This window comes from Ambystoma mexicanum, chromosome 11 (genome assembly GCF_040938575.1).
Source record: "Ambystoma mexicanum isolate Mex_15411 chromosome 11, UKY_AmexF1_1, whole genome shotgun sequence".
NCBI classification, from domain to species: domain Eukaryota; kingdom Metazoa; phylum Chordata; class Amphibia; order Caudata; family Ambystomatidae; genus Ambystoma; species Ambystoma mexicanum.
The window spans coordinates 811,681,180-811,698,120 of NC_090934.1; positions in this window are offsets into that span (position 1 = coordinate 811,681,180).

A 16,941-nucleotide genomic window follows, 5' to 3' on the forward strand; every position below is an offset into this window, starting at 1 on the left:
TCACAGGAAGTTTCGGGCACCTCCCTCACAGCCTGTCCACCCCAGACACCCTGGCACCAGAGGAGAGCTTCAGCACTGAAGTCCACCAAAGGCCAATGAACAAAGGGACCGAACCTGGTTTGGCGCACAGAGACAAACACAAGAAGGACCTTTCCTAAAAGGAATGGTGAAAAAAGTTGACCAGAGTCTGTTTTTACAGATAGGTCTCAGGTGCCATATTGAAAAACATTGCTGCCCCGATTTTTAGCTACCGTTGTTCGCGGTCAGGAAAAATCATGGTAGTTTGATCTAAACCACTGTCACCAGCCATTTAAAGTAGGAAAGGGTAACATTTGACTGTTACATAAGTGTTCTGAATCAAGGTAAGCTAGGCAACCCCTCCAGCACTCTATAGGAAGATAGTGTTTGCTGGGTCTGTAAATTTAAAGAGACTAGTAAAGTTGCTGGGGGTCTCAAAAGGTAAGGGAAATTAGCACATTCTTGAGAATTCTCCCTAATACTGACCCCAGTTCATCGTTAGTGCATTTTCCCCTTCCCGGTGTCTCTGCTGGTTTCGGTATTCTACATCCGCCAGCCCCCATCGGTGTAGCTTGTGCAGTAACAGTCATATCGATGGCCCAGTCCCCTTCTTTCAATGGCCAATAGAACAATCTTTGATTATCCTAGTAAATTGCGTACCTACAAAAGACAAAAAGAATTGGCAGCAACTAGTGGACTTACATAAAGTTAGAAAAGCCCTGCAATATCTAATCGACAACAATGAATACTACAAAGAAATAAACATTGAAGAAAATCTGAAAGATCAGAAACTGGACAATTTCAACTTCTAGATCTTACTACAGTTTGGGATTCTGGAAAGCCAGCGAGGTCTCTCTACAGCTAGGCCACAGGATCTGGTCCCTCTGTACGGCTGGGCCAAGGTATCAGGTCACTGGGACAGTGGGAATTTTATTTAGATCATTCTACAAAAACACCTTTTTTGTCTGTTTTCAGTAGCTTTTGAGTTTTCTTCTACACACATTAGTTCAGTAAACTCTTCACCGCATCCTGTAGATGGGCTGGGAACATGATCCATGAGCAGTAGGCCATGCTCTATGTGGTATTGTAGATGAGAGAAGCACCTTGGCAGTGGGAAAAAGCGTCCTCGCGACACCCAGCAACCTCCTCCATCTACTGGACAAATGTAAGCAAGGCAGGTAATCCATATGCATGCCGCCATAAGAAATTACGATAACATCTGCTACTGGAAGCGTGGCAAGGTCTTTGCAAAGTGACAGAATCCAATAATATAGACGATTATACAATTCATCCATTGCACTCTAAAGACACCATAGATGATGCACTGGAAACTTACCAAATGCGGCAAGCCAAAGGATCTCCAATCAGCATATGGGAAAAACGTGTAGAAGCACGAGCCTTCCCTCTACTCCCGACTGGTATGATGAAATACCCATACAAATAACAGCATCAGAATATCCTCACTACAAATGTATTCTGAAGACCCCAGATTCAGACAAAACATGGAATACATATTCCACCTTCTCTTTGAAAGTGAACTAGCAACTCAATGCTATGGCATTGAACACACATTGAAATGAGGTATCAATTTTCAAAATATGTCTACTAGACAATTGCTACAAAAGTGCAAGACAAAGACAGACTGGCCGATTCATGGAATTAATGTGCGCCGAAAATTCCGGCGCAGAGGTGCCAAAACGTGCGAATCGCAGTGCAAGTGCGAAAATCGCAGGGAAACCAGCGCACATCGATTGATGGAAGTCTGTGCGCGAGAAAAATATCGGATGTGCGCTGAAAAAGGGCGCGGCGCATGCCGGCGCACAGGTCATCCAACGGCGTGCGCCACGGCGACAGCAATATCGCACATAGCGCGGCGCACATAACAAAAGTAGGTGGAACATGGGGCGTAACACTCGAAATGGGGAACAACGTGTGAAAATATGGGCGTCACGGGGGAAGTACAGGAGGCATGTGCGCGGAACGCCCACACGCTTGCCAACAACTCGTATTCATGGAATCGAATAGGGCAAACCAGCGCACGGGCAAAGACGCGCACAGGGCCAAACAAGTCTGCCACAAGAAAGCAGGCGGTAGCATCCCTGCGCCTGAAATAAATGTGCGCCAAAATGTGCGCTAACAAAAAGCACCTATATACAGCTATGATGAATGATCCATACTGTGGCCCTCTAGGACAAATGAGGTGCAAAGGGGTACCGACAAAACACGGACACCCGCTGTGTGGAAAATAGCATGTGCGTGTATTTTTCTGGGTGCGGGGGAAGTTCCACACGCGATTGGCCTGGTTATGTGTATTTTGGGGTGCGCGGGAAGTTCCACACGCGATTGTCCTTGGTACGTGTATTTCGGGGTGCGCGTGAAGTTTCACACGAGATTTCAGCAGGGTACGTGCATTCCAAGGTGTGCGGGAAGTTTCACATGCGAATTTGCAGGGTACGTGTATTTCGGGGTGCGCGTGAAGTTCCACACGCGATTTCAGCAGGGTACGTGTACTCCAGGTGCGCGGGAAGTTCCACACGCGAATCCAGCAGCCTACGTGTGCCGGGGAGTACTACATGTGAATTGGCCATGTGGGTCATCCCAGGTGTTCACTCTACACCCTTCACGGCCCCTGCAGGCGGCCCACACCACAGGGGACTACCCTGCACCCCTGCACATGTCCCGCAGGCAGCACATCCACCATGGTCATGTCCCCCAGCCAACCCACATGTCACCTTGCACTACTGCCCACCAACGCATGTCTCCCAGCACCCCCACCCTCCAGCATCCAGGGGCACCCTCCACCAGGCCCCCACTCATGTCTCCCACCCCCCCACCCCCCAGCATCCAGGGGCATCGTCCACCAGGCCCCCACTCATATCTCCCAGCACCCCCAGCCCCCAGCACTGTGGGGCACCCTCCACCAGGCCCCCACTCATGTCTCCAAACCCTCCCACCCCCCAGCAGTCAGGGGCACCCTCCACCAGGCCCCCACTCATGTCTCCCTGCACCCCCACCCCCCAGCATCCAAGGGCACCCTCCACCAGGCCCCCACTCATGTCTCCCTGCACCCCCACCCCCCAGCACTGCGGGGCACCCTCCACCAGGCCCCCACTCATGTCTCCCACCCCCCACCCCCCAGCAGTCAGGGGCACCCTCCACCCGGCCCCCACTCATGTCTCCCACCCCCCACCCCCCAGCAGTCAGGGGCACCCTCCACCAGGCCCCCACTCATGTCCAACTCATGTCCCCTGCACCCCCACCCCCAGCACTGTGGGGCACCCTCCACCAGGCCCCCACTCATGTCTCCCACCCACCCACCCCCCAGCAGTCAGGGGCACCCTCCACCAGGCCCCCACTCATGTCTCCCACCCCCCCATTTTTCCCTGTCTGCAGCGTCAACTGATGAAGAGGGCGGAGAAGGTGCTGTAGAGCACAGCGGCAGGGATTGCACCGCCAGCCGGAGACGAAAGGCCCGGCTCCCCTCCCAGGATGTCATCTCGTGGGGGAGTGAGGAGTCCGGTGCCACGTCCCAGGCCGCAGCTGCCGGGGGGAGGTCCAAGAGGCGGAGGTTGGAGTTGGACTCCTCGGCAGCAGAAGGGGCAGCTGGGACCACACAGGGCCCAACGGGGGAAGATGGCACGGAGTCATCCAGGTTATTGGGGGTATGGTGGAGGAGGAGGCCGTGCAAGCGACAGAGACGGGGTCTGGAGGTGGGGATTCAACTGGTGCTAGTGGTGCAGTGCAGGACCAGGGACAGGAGGCAGCACAGGCTGCCGCAGAGGTGCCTGTGTGCAATCCTGTCCCTGATCCTGTCACTGCATCATCTTGCACCAGCAGGGATGCCTATGTCCAGACCTGTTTTCAGGCAGGGGATGACCTTACAACAACTGGCCTTCCTCTGCCTGCGGACGTGGCTATCCAGGTACGGGTTGAGCCTGTCCTGACTTGTGTGGCGTTGCGTCAATGGGCCATGCGAGATGACCTGCAGTCTTTTCATAAGGAGAGTGCACGTCATCTCGAATGGCTCGTTGACCGCGTTGGACTACTGGGACAAGTCAGCCAGGCCGGCTTCCTCCGTTTGCTGGAGATTTTTCCGACCCCCTCCTCAACTGAACACCCTATGCGGCAGTCGTCCTCCGTGCCATCTTTCCACCCATTTGTCTCCTGGGTGCCCCGTGGAGCTGCCTCTGACGGTGCGGCCAGGCTGGTGGAGGACACATCCCTGCCACAGTCCGGAGTCGGACGTCCAGCAGGGGTGGCCACATCAACGACTGCACCCCGGCCGGTGGAGGATGTGCAGGTAGCAGGAGCCAGGGCACGGGAACAGGCACAGCAGCAGCAGCAACGAGGTGGGAGCCATGATGGCTCGGGGCCTTTGAAATCGGAGGGGCAGACATCGGCCGGAGGGCAGGAAAACGGAAAGTGTCTTCCGTGTGGCAGTGGTTGGGCCACGCCATAGATGCGGAGCGGCAGCCTGCGAAAGAGGCATGGCTCACGATGGTCAGGGCGGAGAACTCCATGCGGAGGGCCCAGATGTCGTCGGCCGTGCGGACCCTCAGGGCCATGGAGGAGGATTGCCTCCGGGACATTGAGCAGGAGTTCGATGATGCCCTGGCCCGGAACATCAGAAGTGAGCCGTCGGACTAGCCCGCTGCCCTTGTAAATAGTTCTTTAGTGTTAAGTTTCCTTTCGGTTTTGTTTTGTTTTGGGGCGCTTGGACAATGCCCCAACTTCTTGTATATAGTTCTTCATTAGGTAGTATTTTATTTTATAGGTTTCATTTAAAGGATTGGGCACATGGACCCTGGATGTTCACCTTGTACATAGTTTGACAATGGATTTGGGTTTGTGATTTTTTTTCACATGGATCAATGTTTTTTTCTTATTTTGTAACCTTGGATTTATTTTCTCAGACTGACACTTTGGAGACTTGCTTTTGGATTGCCTTTCATTTGGATTTCATGCATCTTTTTCATTTATTGGACATGCTGGATTTCATTTATTATTTCCATTTTCTTCTGTTCCATTTCATTGCCTTGCTTTTCTGTTTAATACATTATAATTTGGTACTTCAATGTGTGGTATTCTCTCTTTAGTTTCATGCATGTCACAATGTGTGTTCTATCATTCACATGCTGTCATTGTGTGGCTTTGTCGGATATGTGTGGATGTGCAGACTAGCCATTTGGGATGCATCATGTGCTGGTGATTTCTTTGTCGGCTGGATGTCATACCTGGTGGTGTGTTCGGACTGGGGTGGCATAGGCAGTGTATTGAGTGGGCATGGGGGCCATGATTATGGATCATCATGAGCTGTTGGGGGGACATGTATGGGGGACTGCTGGCAGGTGCCCTGCACTGCTGGGGGGTGGGGGTGCAGGGGGACATGAGTTGGACATGAGTGGGGGCCTGGTGGAGGGTGCCCCTGACTGCTGGGGGTGGGGGTGCAGGGGGACATGAGTGGGGGCCTGGTGGAGGGAACCCCTGGTTGCTGGGGGGTGGGGGTGCAGGGGGACATGAGTTGGACATCAGTGGGGGCCTGGTGGAGGGTGCCCCTGGATGCTGGGGGGTGGGGTGCAGGGAGACATGTGTTGGACATGAGTGGGGGCCTGCTGGAGGGTGCCCCTGGATGCTGGGGGGTGGGGATGCAGGAGGACATGAGTTGGACATGAGTGGGAGCCTGGTGGAGGGTGCCCCTGACTGCTGGGCGGTGAGGGTGCAGGGGGACATGAGTGGGGGCCTGGTGGAGGGTGCCCCTGGATGCTGGGGGTTGGGGGTGCAGGGGGACATGAGTTGGACATGAGTGGGGGCCTGGTGGAGGGTGCCCCTGACTGCTGGGGGGTGGGGGTGCAGGGGGACATGAGTGGGGGCCTGGTGGAGGGTGCCCCTGGATGCTAGGGGCTGGGGGTACAGGGGGACATGAGTTGGACATGAGTGGGGGCCTGGTGGAGGGTGCCCCTGGATGCTGGGGTGCGGGGGTGCTGGGAGACATGTGTGGGGGCCTGGTGGAGCGTGCCCCTGGATGCTGGGGGGTGGGGGTGCAGGGGGACATGAGTTGTACATGAGTGGGGGCCTGGTGGGGGGTGCCCCTGGATGCTGGGGGGTGGGAGTGCAGGGGGACATGAGTTGGACATGAGTGGGGGGCTGGTGGAGGGTGCCGATGGATGCTGGGGGGTGGGGGTGCTGGGAGACATGTGTGGGGGCATGGTGGATGGTGCCCTGCACTGCTGGGGGGTTGTGGTGCAGGGAGACATGTGTGGGGGCTTGGTTTAGGGTGCCCCTGAATGCTGTGGGGTGGGGGTGCAGGGGGACATGAGTTGGACATGAGTGGGGGCCTGCTGGCAGGTGCCCCACAGTGCTGGGGGGTGGAGGTGCTGGGAGACATGTGTTGTTGATCAATAGTGCAAGGTGACATGTGGCTTGGCTGGGGGGCATGCCCATGGTGGATGGGCTGCCTGCAGGACATGAGCAGGGGTGCAGGGTAGTCCCCTGTGGTGGGGCTGCCTGCAGGGGCCGTGGAGGGTGTAGAGGGAACACCTGGGAGGACCCACACGGCCAAATCACGTGTAGTACTCCCCGCGCACCCCTGAAATACACGTGCCCTGATGGAATCGCTTGTGAAACTTCACGCGCACCCCTGAAATACACGTACCCAGGACAATCGCGTGTGAAACTTGCCGCAAACCCCTGGAATACACGTTCCCCGCTTGGCGTTTACTGTTTGGCAGCCCTGTGAACTGGTCCAGGGTGCGCAGACATTTGCAATGATTTGGGGATTTTGATGGCTTTTCCTTGCGTGAGGGCGTGCTTGGGGGCGTAACTGGCGCTGCTGCAGGGTCGCTGTGCCACTCTGCGCCATGGCTGGTTTTGGAGGCTCAAATCCTTGAATACGCTGTGCGATGAAATGGATTTTATCGCACGCGGCTGGCGCAGTGTATCGCACGGGGACACTGTGCGCCAGCCGCGTGCACCACTTTTGTGCGAAATTCTATGAATTACCGTGAGAGTTTTACAGCCAAGCATTACAAACCTTTTAGCAAACATGCGTGGTACAAAAGAATACTGGTTCCGACGACACACAGAAGTACAGTGTATGATAAGAAACCTTGCCCCACCCACATGGTTTGTGACATAAAGTTGTGCAGAATATGCATGGGAAGGTTTGCACCATTTCCTAAGCATAGCAAACAAAAACAAAACAAATATAGAAATGCAAACACCAGGAGAACTCTGCTCTCTAGATTATGTAAATGTATCAAGATATTTCCATCATCGCTTTATTGCCATGCTACACTTCATTTGTAATAAAACAGTGCCTCCCCTGGGAGAAGTACAACACTTCTTTTGGAGAAAAGAATACCAGGCCAGAGGAGCACCACACATCCACATGCTTTTGTGGATTAAAGTTGCTCCTAAATTTTGTCAGGACAGTGATGCCACTGTTTTGCGGTTAATTCAGAAATATGTCACTTGTGAAATCCCTTCATAAATTACACACAGTGACCTACATGCACAAAATTTACAATTTCAAAGACACAAGTGTGGGAAGTATTATCGGCGCAAATATAAATACAAAGGGAAATATTATACCAAATGTTGCTTTGGTTTCCCTAGAACAGTTTAAAAAACAGGTAAAGTGAACAATGTCATGTCTTCAGTTAGACATAGTGTCAAAGGTAAATCACCTAAGGACACTTACTGCATAAAATGAACAGAAGGATCAAAGTACACAATAATTACAATGCAATCATTTCCCTCCTATGGAATGCAAATATAGATGTGCAATACATTGCAGACAATTCCACTGCAGATGCACGATATGTCACAGCCTACTTAACCAAAGCAGAAAAAACAGAGCTCAAAGACCTCTGGGACAACATATCATCTGATAAAACACTGTCACAGAAATTGTACAGTTTAGGCATAAAAATGCTCTCCCATAGAGAATGTGGCTGCTACGAAGTCGCAGACAGTTTAACCGGTAATGCGTTCTATGGAAAATCTGAAAACATAGTATAGCTAAGCCTTGGACATGCCAAATCCAGAAAGAGAGTTCTCAAATCATATGAAGACATAGAAACAATAGCCACAAATTATCCCAACAACCAAGACATTTTGAAAAACAATTTACTAGACACGTACTACCCACATAGGAGTACCACTTTGGAAACCATGTGATTATACCACATAGCCCAAAACTTCACATACAGAAATAATATTAGACCAGATGAGAAGAAAGGTAATACAAAGTCGATAATTGTGAAGGCAGCCTAGTGATACTTACAAAACAAAGCTTAATTAATCATATGAAATTGTCATTAAAAACTCCTCAAGATAAAGAACTGTATTACTTGTCTCTACTCTCTACTACAACTTTTTAAACCATGGAGAAAAGAAGATGTATTAGATACCCATTTCAAAAAAAGGTAGCAGGCGCTCCTCTCCAGAATGAACATTGCATGATAACCTGTTCTGAGATGAGATTTTGCAGCACACACATTTTGCTCACTGTACCTTTTATGGATGGTAAATATCCATTTGCATATCAGTCTTTGTCCTGCCCACATGGGTAGTCGAGCACCGAAATACTATGGCAAGTCCTCTCTGTACAAGAGTGCCAACAGCACCCCCATACACGTGTTTCTGCCTTGTTGGGCCTCATCAGTGAGGTGAAGCTGTGCCTCTGTGAGCACAGTGAGCAGGGAGTCCACAACTGGTTGCCCCCATATAACTCAGGGTGATCAACCCCAAGTTCCTTGGAAATATTTCAAAAACAGGTACCAGGTGCTCCTCTCCAGAATGAACATGGCATGATAACTTGTTCTGAGATGAGAGTTTGCAGCACACGTGTTTTGCTCACTGTACCTTTCACATATGGTAAATATCCATTTGCATATCAGTCTTTGTCCCGTCCATATGGGAAGTCCAGCACCGAAATACTATGGCAAGTACTCTCTGAACAAGAGTACAAACAGCAACCCCATACATGTGTTTCAGCCTTGTTGGGCCTCATCAGTGAAGTGAAGCTGTGCCTCTCTGAGCACAGTGTTACAGGGAGTCCACGTCTGGTTGCCCCCAGGTACCTCAGGGTGACCAACCCCGGGTTCCTTGCAAATATTTAAAAAAAAAGGTGTAAACACAGGAGAACTCTGCTGTCTAGATCCATCATCGCTTTATTGCCATGCTACACTTCATTTGTAATAAAACAGTGCCTCCCCTGGGAGAAGTACAACACTTCTTTTGGAGAAATGAATACCAAGCCAGAGGAGCACCACACATCCACATGCTTTTGTGGATTAAAGATGCTCCTAAATTTTGTCAGGACAGTGATGCCACTGTTTTGCGGTTAATTCAGAAATATGTCACTTGTGAAATCCCTTCATAAATTACACATTGTCACCTACATGCACACATTTTACAATTTCAAAGACACAAGTGTGGGAAGTATTATCAGCGCAAATATAAAAACAAAGGGAAATATTACACCAAATGTCGCTTTGGTTTCCCTAGGCCAGTTTCAAAAACAGGTCAAGTGAACAATGTCATGTCTTCAGTTAGACATAGCGTGAAAGGTAAATCACCTAAGGACACTTACTGCATAAAAAGAACAGAAGGATCAAAGTACACAATAATTACAATGCAATCATTTCCCTCCTATGGAATGCAAATATAGATGTGCAATACATTGCAGACAATTCCACTGCAGTTGCACGATATGTCACAGCCTACTTAATCAAAGCAGAAAAAACAGAGCTGAAAGACCTCTGGGCCAACATATCATCTGATAAAACACTGTCACAGAAATTGTACAGCTTAGGCATAATAATGCTCTCCCATAGAGAATGTGGCTGCTATGAAGTCGCAGACAGTTTAACGGGTACTGCGTTGTATGTAAAATCTGAAAACATAGTATGGCTAAACCTTCGACCTGCCAAATCCAGAAAGAGAGTTCTCAAATCATATGAAGACATAGAAACAATAGCCAAAAATGATCCCAACAATCAAGACATTTTGAAAAACAATTTACTAGACACATACTACCCAAACAGGAGTACCACTTTCGAAACCATGTGTCTATACCACATAGCCCATAACTTCACATATAAAAATAATATTAAACCAGATGAGAAGAAAGGTAGATACAAAACAAAGCTTAATTAATCATATGAAATTGTCATTAAAAACTCCTCACCATAAAGACATGTATTACATGTCTCTACTACAACTGTTTAAACCATGGAGATAAGAAGCAGATGTATTAGATACCCATGTCTCCTATGAAGATGCTTTCAAAGCAAATGCAAGCACTATACCAGATATAAACTTTTTGCAATACAAAACAATGTTAGACAATGAGCAGCAAAAAGAAGAACTCCAAGCACAACGAAATATAGGCACTCCAGAAAGCATTCAACCTTCTCTAACAGGAAGCCAAGAACCACTTGGACAACCACTCATAGCAAATGAGACCGGATTAGCCATGACTGAAGTAGAAAACACCATGTACCAGTATGAAGAGTCTACAGAAGACTTTGCTATACTCACAATTAAACAATGAACAGCCTAGCATTTTCCAAGAAATAACAAAAGCAATTGAACATGGTATGCAGCACAAAACTAAAACCTGTATTTGCCAATACTACACATCTATACTGCTATATGTGAGTGGGCAAGCTTGTTCAGGGAAAACATTCTTAATAAAAATCATCAGCAAGTTCCTCCAACAATTGACAAACAACAAACTGTCAGCTGTTGTAACTGCCCACACGGGTTTAGCTGCCTACAACATAGGCATTGTCACTTTACCCCGATTACTTGACCTTCCAGTAGAACACCAACAGAAATTAGACCACTACACACTTTCTCCATAAGCTGCAATGGAACTATGCAGAGTTTTGAAACAAATGAAAATACTACTAATAGATGAGGTAAGCATGGTCTAAAACCTAATGCTGGCTTTGATTCAGCTCAGATTACAAGACGTCCTCAAAACAGACTACGAAGAGCTCTTTGGAGGAAAACACATTATTGTTTTCAGAGATCTTCTTCAATTAACACCAGTTAAAGGTTAACCTATTTTTAAAACCTTAGGGAACAAACTATGCCGTAAAACTCTTAGCAATCTAGGAAATGTCAAACTATGGCAACATTTTCAATAGAAAGAATTAATTGAAAACATGTGTCATTCTGCAGACCTTACATATGATAACATTTTAAAAGTATTCGGATTGGTTTTCTATCTAAAGAATCACAGAGTATCTTGAATACCAGATGCAGCCATGACCTGTACGATCATAACTCATGTGAAACTGATGTCATGGAACAATTAGCAGACAAATATGTAAACTGTATGTCCTTGATAGCAACTCTTGCAAGCTGTGCAGAATTCAATGAAACAAAGTTGAAAAAAGAAATGCAACCAATAGTTCAAATTTGCTCCACAGACAAATTTGACGTGCATGGTATGACACTACCCATGTGTGAACAAGCCACAGTACGGCTAAATACCTTAGACAACTCTATCTCTAACACAGCTGGTTTAGAGAAAATATTAAAATTATCCATAAACTGTAGAGTAATTCTCAAACGTAACCTTGACGTGGATCAAGGAATAGTTAATGGAGCATGGTGCACTTGGTACAGTTGTTGGCTTTCAAACATACCCACGTGACAAAAAAATTCAGTTTGTCAATATTCACTTTGACAAACCATCAGAAGTTAAAAGGATAAGATGCTAAACAGCCCGATTCCTTCTTTTCAAAGACATGTATGTACGCAGAGAACAATTTTCTCTAGCATACGTAGTCACCATTCATAAATCACAAGGTCTTACCCTAGATCAAGCATTGATAGATATTGGCAGCACAGTGTGTATAGAAGGCATCAGCTATGTAGCACTGTCAAGCCTGCGTACACTTGATGGACTATTTCTAGTCAACTTTGATGCAAGTAAAGTAAATGCTGATATTCTTTGCATTCTAGAATACAATAAACTATGTGCATTCTACACACCCCATCTCAAAACCTATCCTGTTCCGCAAAAAGCAAATGTTTGTAAAAGAAAACGAGTTCAGGCTCAAATTATACAGGATCTAACAACCATATCTCCAAAGAAATTAAAAGAAGTTAATACTTCATCAATGACCACAACCAAAGAAGGGTCTACTACAGAAACAAAACCAACTACATCTTCAAAGAAACAACACACAGTTCCAATAAATGTCTTACACACAGAATTGTCTGGTCCATTCAAATTTTCGAATACAACTGGTGTAAATTGCTATGCAAATGTAGCCATCAATATTCTATTCCAATTGCCACCAATTATTGAAAACATTTACTTAAACGGGACGGATCAATTATGTGTGCAAATGTTAGTCCTTCACAGAAATGCAACCGACATTCCTGACAACACTTATAGTGTTTCTGGAATAAGGCATGAATTGGACTACTGAGCTGGAATGGTCAAATTCACTATAAACACACAAGAAGATACACAAGAATTTCTAATGTACTTACTACAAGTACTGGAAAACCAAAACATACCTATAAATGAAATCTTCAACATACATGCACTTTCTGCAACCATGTGGCACAGGAACAAATCCCTAATGAAGGCTTTGTGTATGTATCCATACCTAATTGTGAATCCATTCCATTTCAGCAACTTGCACAAAATGCAAACCATTACAAATTATGTACTACTTGCAATTCTGATAATCGTTCCACCTTACAAATACAATCACATAGTGAATACGTAATAGTAATGCTTTTACGTTACAATGCAGATGGTACCAAAAACAACTGCAAGCTGACTGGATTCACACATGGACAAGTATCACTTGGTAAGAAAACCTTCACAACTGTAGGCATAATCTACCACGAAGGAGCCACAACCAATGCAGGTCACTACACTGCATACATAAAAAACAAATGTTGATGGTTCGAATGTAATGATACTTCCATTACTCTAAAACAAAGATTACCAGCAAATCTTGTAAATGCTTATTTAATATTCTTAAGACCAAAATGTATTCACTAACCTGAGTACAAACATCTACAAAATGTCCTCAACAACCTTTAAATCCACAAACTAATAGAATAGAACAACAGCTATCTAACAGTGAAAAACTATAAACAGTTAGAATGACCCAACCAGTATCTACAACCAGACAACTGAAATATACATTTTTCTAAGGAAACCCTACAACACGTATTACTTATAAAATAATCTCAACAACTTCAAAACTATCAACAGTTTGAATATGTCAACAGGTATCTAACTGCCCCAAAGTCATGCAGCAACCAAACAGATAAAACAGTGCTGCTTAAACAACAAGAAATAAACAGTTAGAATACGCCAACTGGTATCTAATTACAACAATAGTACCACCACTTCCAAACCAAAAACCATACATCTATTCAATGCCTCCTACTGAAATCAACCAACGAAAAAATTGTACCATAAAGTAGAACGTTTTATTTTAATCCTCATGGATTTTTTATCCCACAGACCCAATGATTTTATGAACATACACAGGAACTGGGTAAATTTCACAGTACACTGGTTTGAAGCATAGTGCTTCTAAAGCACTAGCTATGAGGGTCAACAAAGTACAGAAATGCCTGCTATGCAATGCAACAAATCATTACAAACTACCTTAACTAACATGTGATATTTTCTTTCATCACAGATGCTCCAATTTCCCATACCATGAAAAAACAACATACAATGTCAACAAAGCAAACAGTAAGTATACAATGATTGGAGACACAAACACCGCAACATAACACCCATGAAAGCAATCACCTAACCACCCACCACACCCCAAAATGCTTGCTTGCATGGCTGTTTTATACTGCAATATTTGTGACTGGTGCCTACAGTCTTAGATGTATAGTGTGACAAAACACTGCATACAGCCTCAATAAAGCAAACAGTAAATATATAATGATTGTAATCACAACCACTGCAACATAACACACCCATGCAAGCAAACACCTGACCACTAACAACAGCCCAAAATGCCTAGAGTCTTAGATACCAACATTCTAAATACAGGCCAACAACCCAGCAACCACAAAACATGTCCGCTGCCCTATAAATATTATTACACTACTGGCAACCAATACACAAACTTTTGAAAACATACTCCCTATGCAGCCCACATACCACAGTCAAAATATTTGCTTGCATGGGTGTGTTATGCTGCGGTCATTGTGGCCAGGGCCTAAAGTCTTGGGTGCATAGCTGAAGGCCTATGGCCGAAGGCCATGCACCCAAGACTCTAGGCCCTGGCCACAACCACTGCAGCATAACACACCCATGCAAGCAAACACCTGCCAACTGACCGCAACTCAAAAACATAACACAACCACCTCAAACCATATCCACTTCACTTGAAATACTAATAAAGTACTTGCAGCCATTGCACAAACTCTTCAATGTGCATGCCCTCTCCATCCAATACTCAACTAACTACCCAAAACCAATATATCAGAACATAATAAAATACCCATTAGTGGAGTCAATGGTTTTCCAGTATGAAACTTTTTAAACTTATCAGAACTGAGAGCTCAAGCTTTGGAGCCTGTGTATCCCCCACCCTCCAATTCATTGAAGTAATAGCTGGAGAGTGAGAGAGAAAGAGGCAGACAGTGTTGGTAAGGTTACACTGCATACATTCATCAAAGCTTGAAATGTAATAAGGCCTTAATTAAATCACAGAGTCTATGTGACGTGCGTCCAACTCTTTAATCATTCCAACTCATATGGATGTGCCGGGTGGTAGCCCCGCCCACAACTAACACGTTTGCAGGCCACTGAAACACGAGCAACAGAAAGGAGACTCGGCTCCTACACACAAACAAATAACAATAGAAAGGAGACGTGAAAAGTGTGTGTGTGTGTGTGTGTGTGTGTGTGGGGTGTGTGTGTGTGGGTGTGTGTGTGCGTGTATGTGTGTGTGTGTGTGTGTGTGTAAGTGAAATTGAAAGAGAATGTCTGTGTGTCAGACTGTATTTTTGTTCACAGAAATGCAGAGGGTGCCGTTATTGGTGTGTGTTCAGGGTATGCTGACATACATTCAGTGAAAGTGAATGCAAAACACTGTGCACTCGCTACTCATTTACCAATCTATGATCTACATGTGTGTTGCTATGGACTAGGTAAAGTGAAGTGCCTGATTTTGGTTTGTGTGTGTGATACGCAAACATGCCGACATTATAGTTGTTCATTCTGCAGGGAAAATTGCACAGCATGTTACGTTACGGAAGTTCCAGTGCTGTTTGCAATGAAGGAGGCACTTGCCCAGTTCAAGCATTTCTTTCTGATCTGTTGCATAGCTTTCTATCACAATATGCAGCTACTGATGCAGCAGTGTCATTTTCTATTTGGTCCGTCAATGGAAACAGCAAGGTACATTGCAAAGAAGTGTATTTGTGCATTTCTTTGTCATGTGCCAATGGCATAATTCGCCCATCCATTATGACGTTTCACAGCATGAATACTTTTCCATACCTACAACGTTCAACTTACTGTGCCAACTATCTCGATTTCTGCACACCCTGTCTTGGGGCCTTTCTTGCAAGTAGTGATATTTTCTAATAGTAAGTGTTGCGCTGTGACTGTCTTCAAAACACTCTGCAACACGTAAAGAAACCTCTTTGTACAGCACACTCCTTTCTAACCAACTGCATTACAGTGTTCTCCACAATGCCATGCCTCCTGTCCTGCATGCGTGCACTGGCAATTCCGTTGTTTATCTGTCAAAGGTGCTATCTTTGTTTACCTTTTTTCGTTCCCCAGTGCATCTTTACTTATTCTCATGTTCTCATACACACCACAGAAGGAAAGCCAGGAAAAGTCTGGTACAGAAGAGGCAGCAACTGCCTAGATATTATAGGGCGCGTGCCGGGAGATGGAATTATTGGGTGGCCATCACCGATATAGGCGGCACTCATTGTAATGCTCCTGTAACGACCGTTGCAATGCACTTCCAAGTACCTTCCCTGTGCACAGTAGCGCATTGCACTACATGTACAATACAATGCCCTTTGCCAGGTAAGGGTCTGTAGCGCAGCATATGCTTTGGAAAGGTTGTTTTACAGCTCTGCTGTCCTACAGGAGTGCCCCTCTTGTTGCCCGCAGCAGATGTGGCAAATGCTGTACATGAAAGTACCGAATGTCATTGTTTGAAAGGTGGTAGACGGCCCACTGCTTCTTTGTCCTTCAATTTGAGTTGTCGTCACATGCAGTACAAACACTTTATGATACACCATTACTGTTAGTGGTACCATTTGCAGATATACATACATTGTGGAATACAAGAATGTTTACAACAACGCCAACCACAGCTTCTTTACCTATGCCACAAAGCCATTTATTCTGTGCAACCCATGCACATACAGTGCTTTTCCAACCATCAGTAAGCTTGTTTGCGCTCTGCATATTCTGCTGTTTCCTGCTGTTTCCTTACTTGCCTTTACATGCACTAGTATGTGCGTGCGGAAGGTGCACCAGTTTTGCAATTTTGTTTATCCATGTTGACACAGCACAAAGTTCATTTTGCTCTGCTGTAACCAAAAACACAAAGTTTGACATGGGACGGAAAGCAGGAGTTAATCAAAATGGCGAATAACTTAAGATGGCGGCGTAGTCAGTCTGTTTTCAGGTTCATTTAAATGCGATTTATAGTACGATGCAAATGCGCTTAGGCCAATGTTCAATATCAGGCAGCATTATGCAAAATATACTTTTACAATGTCATGAATGAGATTTGTGATGGCATCTTTGATATCATGGGTGGTAGTCCTGTGGTAGTGGCCATGTAGTTATGGTTAAGTTGCTAAACCCATAGGAAGAGCACTTTTTGGGCGGCTTATAACTTCGGTCCCCGTGGACGAATCCTCACCAAACTTTGC